This window comes from Chamaea fasciata, unplaced genomic scaffold, assembly GCF_029207755.1.
Source record: "Chamaea fasciata isolate MVZ Bird 193981 ecotype frontalis unplaced genomic scaffold, bChaFas1.0.hap1 SCAF_4, whole genome shotgun sequence".
Classification (NCBI taxonomy): Eukaryota; Metazoa; Chordata; class Aves; order Passeriformes; family Sylviidae; genus Chamaea; species Chamaea fasciata.
In genome coordinates, this window is record NW_027094089.1 from 72174786 (window position 1) to 72182442 (window position 7657).

At 42.9% G+C, this 7657-nt stretch overlaps 1 long non-coding RNA gene across 1 annotated transcript; it reads right to left on the bottom strand.

Moving 5' to 3' along the window:
* Nucleotides 1–303: 303 nt before the first annotated feature.
* LOC136288966 (uncharacterized) lies at nt 304–7186 on the bottom strand. The gene is made up of 4 exons (XR_010720680.1): nt 7002–7186; nt 6120–6252; nt 4865–5077; nt 304–3429 (listed from the first exon to the last, which is right to left on the bottom strand). It is a non-coding gene; the product is annotated as an uncharacterized lncRNA (long non-coding RNA).
* Between the last annotated feature and the right edge of the window lie 471 nt (nt 7187–7657).

Below are 7657 nucleotides of genomic sequence, written 5' to 3' on the forward strand. Positions count from 1 at the left end.
AGTTTTACATCCCCTGTCATTGTGGGCAGCCCAGTTCAAATCTCCACTGGGTAACTACTGAACTGGCTAAAGCTGATCTTCCACATAGGCATTGGAAATGTCAATGTTTCGAGCCACAGGAGGGGGTTTGTAGGCTAAACATGGTCTATTAATATCATATTGTTGCAATTTCTTTGGAGCAGAGAAATAAGTGTTCTGTCTTTTTCCACCTGTAGGGGTTTTGTCATTCCTGGTCAGACTTGCCCTTCAGTGGAGCCTCTGGACAGAGAGAATAGAAAACACTGAAGATTAGACGTTTATTATTTATTTATTGGGTAGTTTTCTCCTTTAAGTCAAAATATGAGACTAAAAGTGAGAGGGAAACTGTCTCTGTGTGTACACATGCACAAGTGAGTCGTCTATGCAGGCAGTAACTTGATTTCCCCTCCAGGTGGAACTGAATAAAATTCACAAGAACAGTTTGGAAATCAGGGGCTTTTAAGCATTGTAAAGAACCCCAATTCATCTCACAAATAATTTTTTTTTATGGAGGCAGGAATTTCACTTAACCCTAGGAATTATTTTAAGCATCAAAATTCAAAATGACTGGTTCCGAGCTTTCTAAAAGAATTAGGAATGTTCGTAAGTCTCACAGGCGGCAGGTAAATTGCTGATATCTCACAGGCACTCTCTTCTCATCAGGAAGTGGCATAAAAGTTACTTGATATAAGCTCAGTTGCTGAAATGCTGTGATTACTGTGATTCCTGCCAAATTATACAGACTCATTTTTTCCTTGATGTGAGATTTTGGAGGGAGGGAATCATCTTTTTATTCTTGGGTTGGAGAGTACCCAACTCAGAAGTGTTCTTGCTTCTGGCCTGTACCGTTGCACAAATGAAAACAATAAAATGGTTTTAAATAATAAGCAAAATAAGAAAATAAATATTACAATATAATACATTTTAAAATATTTTATAATTCCATAATAAAAATGCAATGAGATTATTCCTCTGATGTGCATTTTGCTGTGACCAGATGTAAACAAAAAAGAGGTAACAGTACAAAGTTAATACTAATTTCTTCCAACCCACAAAATTAAACAAGATGCTAGCTCCAAACTTCTTCTTTTTTTCTTTTTTTTTTTTTTTTTTTTTTTTTTTTTACGGAGCAAAGCAATTAATTTTGAAATCAGTTGTGTTTGGATAAAACTCTGTGTTCTTAGAAAGGCTTTCCTGAGTCCTGGCATCTTCCATGGAACAGAAATTGATGCCAGTATGACAATATTAATAAAGTCCATTAAACGCAGCCAAAACTTGTTATTCATCATAAATATAAATGTTTAGAAGCAGAAGGGTAGACCTCAGTAGAAAAAGTTTAAAATTTTTTTTTTATAAAAAAAGATTTGAGTGCTAGCTCCTGATTTTTTTTAGGCTATGTGGCTCAAATAAGGAGCTTTTCACTCATTTAGAAAGTAAAAATCCTACTAGTTTCAATGAGACAAATATTTTTAAAAATCCAGTAAAAACTACAGAAGTGAGAAAAAGATGCTGTGAGTCCTAATTTGTGTGTGTGTCTCTTCTATTCATCCCCTGCGCAGCCAGTTGACCATTCAGAGCACCAAAGATTACCTTTTGTGTCAAAAAAGTATTGTGAAGGGACATATTTTGGCTGTTCATGAAAGAGGTTTTATTGGAAGCAGTAAGACATTTCATGCTGGTTCCCTCTTTATGTGTGCTCAGCTTCCATTTTTCATTTAATATTGTTAATTATTCCTCATGTTGGATGTGTGAACTGCATTTGCAGTTGTTCAAGTCCTTTGAGTGTGTGACTTTACAGACCCACACTGGAATTATTTCACATTTTCCCTTGCATCAGCAATTTTGTGCTGGGTTTCGAAATCCTTGGATGCCTTTATTAGACTACTTTTTTTTTTTTTTTCCCTTTGTAAGCCAGATCCTTTAAACAAGATTAGTCAAGGCTCAGCCTGTGCCACTAGCTTCCAGTGCCAGTTCATGGGGATGTCTGGTGGCAGAGCTGGTTTTCATATACATTTCCACTGCTGTTTTCCACCCAAGAGTACGAATTTGTGAGCCTTGAATTTTTTTCTCATGTCTACACTTTTTATGTACTGTTTTAAAGGACTATTTATGCGACAACATCAAGAAACTCCTTTTTACATCAAGATAATCACCAAATGCATTATTTCTCTCAATTTTAGATCAGTGGCTTCCACAGAACAATCAATGCTCAGACCAAGGCAGTTTAATTTTGAAGTATCCCTAATACATCTGGCAAAGAGGTGTTGGATATTTTACACTCAGAAATTCAGGCACATCATAAAAGCATGAGAAAGCATCACTTAGTCTGCTGAGGGAAAACCTCTCTCCTTGAGGTGTTCACCAGTTAAGGGTTCTCTAACTGAGGAAAATCAGAAAAATCAAAGTAGGCGGTTTTGGGCAAAGAAAAGTGGCTGTGGATTTCCATGCAGACACACACCTGAAGCTTTCACAAGTCATGGGCGTGGCAGACAAGGTGAATTATTGGCTGCAGTCTCCATTTTGGTGTATTTGGTCCCTGGGGTTTAGTGCATCTGACTGTGCTGGTGGTGACTCCAGAGGGAGGAGGATGCCTCTAAATTTAGGAAAAACCCAAAAAATGCCTGCTGAATTTGGACAAAGCCTGAAAACACCTTTTGATCTGATGAAATCTCTGCCCAGGTTGCAGAGAACCAGAAGCAGAGACTCTTGTGGATGCTGTGGGAGAACAGTATGAGTTGTAAGAGGAATTGCATCCCAAAACAATAGCTGCTTTACCCATTATTAAGTGTGAAGAGAAATCCTGTGGCTTCCTGGCTTCCAGGACAGTGACACTGCTTTTTTGCCATAGCAAATGTCATGTTAATCTGCATCTCCACACCCATTTTCTGAGGGCAAGCCTCATCCCACTCAATTCCATTCACTGAAAACTGACAATCTTGCCTAAACCAGAAGCCTCTTCTTCCTTTGTGGTCAGAGGGAAGAGACATCCCCTCCTGATGACTGATTCATCCTGTCCTCAGCCAGGATGGGTGTGAAAAATCCCCTCCGGAGACGTTTGCTTCTCTTCACCCAGCTTCCAGCCACTGCAGCTCAGCCCTGTGACCTCCCCTACCATCCCAGCAGTGTCATATGGAAATCACAGAATTATTAAGGGTGAAAAAGTCCTCTGAGACCATTGAGTGCAATTGTTCCCCCAGTGTTGCCAAGCCCACCACAAACCAACATCCCCAGGTGTCACATCCACAAGTCTTTTGAACACCTCCAGGGCTGGTGACTCTACCACTGCCCTGGGCAGCCCACTCCAATGTTTGTCAGCCCTTTCAGTGAAGAAAACATTCAATGTAAACCACCCCTGAGGCTGTTTCCTTTTGTCCTACCACTTGATACTTTGGAGAAAAGATTGACTGAAAACTGTAAGGAGACATGAATCAACACATATGATAAGAGTTCAGGGAGAAAAGTTTTCCCTCCTGACCCTTCTCATCCCCACAAACGTCCCTGAAAATGTCACAGTGATCAAGATACCTGCCCTGGGTCCCAGCTGCAAGGAAGGCTAGGACAAACTGAATTTCTTTCATGGTATCAAAACCAGACTCACTGCCTCAGCATGTCCCTGTGTGTCCCCTCCATATCCTTCTGCCACTGCCACTATGTAGCACATGGAAGCTGTTGACTGCCCTCATCCCAAAGCACAGTTCATCACAGATAAATACTTTGGGCCAGCAAACTGGGTGCAATCAACCCTGGATGATGACAATTATCCCAAACGTGAACAATCACTAATTACATCACGAAAAATCACAATATTCTGCAGCAGCACACTATGAAAACTTAAAAAAATCACTCAGCAAGATTAAAAGGATGTTTAAAAGCCTCTCATTTGCTAGCAAAGAGGGGTGCAATTAAGTCAAAGGCTTGTCAGACTGCAGGCTGGCTTCAGGCTTAGTCTGAAGAAAGCTTGTTCACAGGGAAGACTTTTTGGACTGCTTTAAACAAATATGTTTTGTTTCCCACTGGCTTTCCTGGATGGAGAATTCAGAAAGAAGCAGGAGAAGAAGAAGAGGAAGAAGAGGAAGAAGAGGAAGAAGAGGAAGAAGAGGAAGAAGAGGAAGAAGAGGAAGAAGAGGAAGAAGAGGAAGAAGAGGAAGAAGAGGAAGAAGAGGAAGAAGAGGAAGAAGAGGAAGAAGAGGAAGAAGAGGAAGAAGAGGAAGAAGAGGAAGAAGAGGAAGAAGAGGAAGAAGAGGAAGAAGAGGAAGAAGAGGAAGAAGAGGAAGAAGAGGAAGAAGAGGAAGAAGAGGAAGAAGAGGAAGAAGACGACATTTTTAAGAAGTCTGGTATGCAGACATGGGACCTATACTAAATTGTTGCTCAGTATTTGTACTTGGAAATATTACATAAGTGGAACAAAGTTCCAGGTATTTCAGTCCCTGAGTTTCAGAGGTGTTAGTCAGACTTATTCTCTTTATTTAATTAAATTGCCATGAGAAACTTCAGGGAGGGTGTTGGGAACCACTACTTAAGGAGCTGTTTTAATCTGTGTTTCCAAGGCATTTTCTATCCTAGCCTGGTCTCATGCAGAGATAAAACCACTGAATTGCTAAATACAAATATTTGTGGGCTTTCAAGATTCTTTGCTTTTTGCTCCAAACCTAATAGAAGAGGAAGTTGAGCTATGAGTTAGCAAGATTTTTTTTTTTCTTTTTTTTTCTTTTTTTTTTTTTTTTAATCCCCAAAAATGTAAAGAGCCAGCTGTAAGCATCTCCCAATAGATAATACTTTTGAAAACCAGATCTGAGTGCAGACAAAAGGTATTCCCGGTAAATTTTAGGAGTTGAGTTCCACTCACCTGTGCACAGAGCTCTCTTGCTGCCAGGAAAGGCACTTCCTCACAGGGCCTGTTCAATGTGTCCACTATGGTCATGTTTTGATGCTTTTTGCAGAAATCAGCTTCCATAAACTGACATAGAGGACATTTAAATTCTTCCCTGTGATGCTCAGCTTTGCTGCCAGTGTCAGATGTCCACAGGTTCAGGCTGAAGTCTGGGCCACACGCAGTGTTCTTCTTGTGAAGAGATAGTGAAAGGACATGAAGAAAAGGAGATAAGCAGAGGAAAGATTTAGGATGGACATTAGGATGAAGTTCTTTACTTAGAGGCTGGCACAGGGTGCCCAGAGAAGCTGTGGCTGCCCCTGGATCCCTGGCAGTGTCCAAGGCCAGGTTGGACACTGGGGCTTAGAGCAACCTGGGATGGTGGAAGGTGTCCCTGCCCATGGCAGGAGGTGGGATGGGACAGACTTTAAGGACTCTCCCAACCCAAATCAGTCTGGAATTCTCTGATTCATGTGGTATTTCTCTCCTAACAATGATTTGGTGAGACCATGTGGCATTATGGGAGGCTGGGGCCCCAGTAGGGAGGGTGCTGTGGCCAGTTGAATTTCTGGACAGACCCAATGCGCAGGGAAAGCAACAAGTGTAAAAATAATTAATATAACAAAAGGAAATCCGTCAGGTTTCTTGAGTGCCATCATTCTGATAACACCTCCATGATGTCTGTTCAAGTCCATCCTTGACAAGGCTACACCCACTTCCTAACATGCTGTTATGGCTCTCTCACCACCCTGACAGCACTCACTGCTGCAGGTCCATCTACCAACCCAAACTTCTCAGGAAAAAGTTCTGATCTGTTCCTCCCCATCTCTTCCCCTTTCTCAGCTTGATTTCCAGCACCATCACGGGTGATTCCTCCATCGTCCCATCAGAAGTTCATAACCTGAGCACTGCTGTCAGTCCCTACCTCGTGTCTGCAGGTCATGCCTTTCACCTCCCACCTCCTGTTTCACAATATCTGAAGATTTAATCCTTCCTGCCTACACCTTATTTAGGACTGAATCATCCCTGGAAATGTCTACACGCAGGCGTGGTGTCAGGAAAGTGCTGGCTTTCCAAGGCAGAGAGGCATGAGGCAGCTGAGCCTTAAAACCCTGCAAAGGCATTTAAGGAATGCTGTGCCCAAAGTTAACTGGCCTTCTCTATTGCCCAGACACCTATTTCAGTTTTTCCTGTGGCCACCAGCTGTGTCACTGTAACTCACACTTCTCACCTCCACTCAAAATATTGCTGCTGATCATGGCCTGGTCCTCCTGCAGCAGCAGCAGCAGCATCCTCTACATCTTCCTCCTCTTTCTCCTCTTCATCACACATGAATGCCTTCTTGCAGCCATCATGCCTGACATCTTGTCACAAAAAGCAGGAAGGAGTTGTTAAACATATAAGTTAGTCACACAACACTCAGAAGAAAAAAATGTGACTGTCTTGGAAAGCATGAAACAAATCACCAGTTTTACAGCCACCTTCTCACTAGTTTGGCTCAATTCTTCCAAGTGTGCCTTACAGCAAACTTTGCAGCATCTGGATGTTTCAAGGTTTTGCTACTCAAAATTCATCCATTGATTAATTTAGAAAGATTTTTTGAATTTTACTTTACTAATAACCACAAGAAAGTGTGTGTAACGTACAAGCAAGCAGCCTGACACACTAAGAACTTGATAAATTGCAGGTTTTGAATCTTCTTAGGTTAAACAGTTTGCTAAAGCACAGAATCACAGATTCAGAGTCATGAAATGGTTTGAGCTGGGAGGGACCTTAAAATCTGTCTCATTCCACCCCGTGCCATGGGCAGGGACACCTTCCACTGTCCCAGACTGCTCCAAGCCCCAGTGTCCAGCCTGGCCTTGGACACTGCCAGGGATCCAGGGGCAGCCACAGCTTCTGTGGGCACCCTGTGCCAGGGCCTCCCCACCATCCCAGGGAACAATTCCTTCCCAATATCCCATCCATCCCTGCCCTCTGGCACTGGGAAGCCGTTCCCTGTGTCCTGTCCCTCCAGCCCTTGTCCCCAGTCCCTCTCCAGCTCTCCTGTAGCCCCTCCGGGCACTTCTCTTCCCCAGGCTGGACATTCCCAGCTCTCCCAGCCTTTCCTCACCACAGCCAACAACATGAAAATTAAAACCAATGGGTGCCATCAGCATTTCCTCCATTTTCTGTTGGAAGGGTTAACAGCAGCTGCTTTATTTGCTCGCGAGGAGCTCCCAGGTCCCCCAGAAGGTTTGAGGAGCGTTTCTTTTCCCTGCTCCGGCCTGCCTTCCCCCGAGCAGGCGGGGCCTGGGCTGCCGGATCGCGTTGCAGCGGGTTTGCAGCCTTGGCTGGGCGGCCGGCCCTGGAGCCAGATGAGTTAACTCAACACAGCTCCTCATGACAGCTCAGTAATTAATGCCCCAGATCTCGCTCCATCTCCCCTCTGAGGAGCGCAGCTCTGATTTAATTGCCTCATAATGTACACTCAAAATGACTGCTTGCCTAATTGTCCCTAGGCAAATCCTTGGATGAAAGTCTGTGAGAAAGCATACAGGCCGCAACACTGACTAAGAGCCCAAAAAGCACAATAAAGCAAAAGCTTGTAACTCTTTGTTACTCTCTAATACTGTCAAAACAATAAATTTATTTTTTTAAGATATTCAAGGAACAAGGATAAAATCTTGCTACATCCTCTGTTTCCTTACCGCCTCAGCTATACAAATAAGATGTCGAGGATTGTATGGAATCATAAGATCATTAAGGTTGAAAAATATGTTTCTTTAG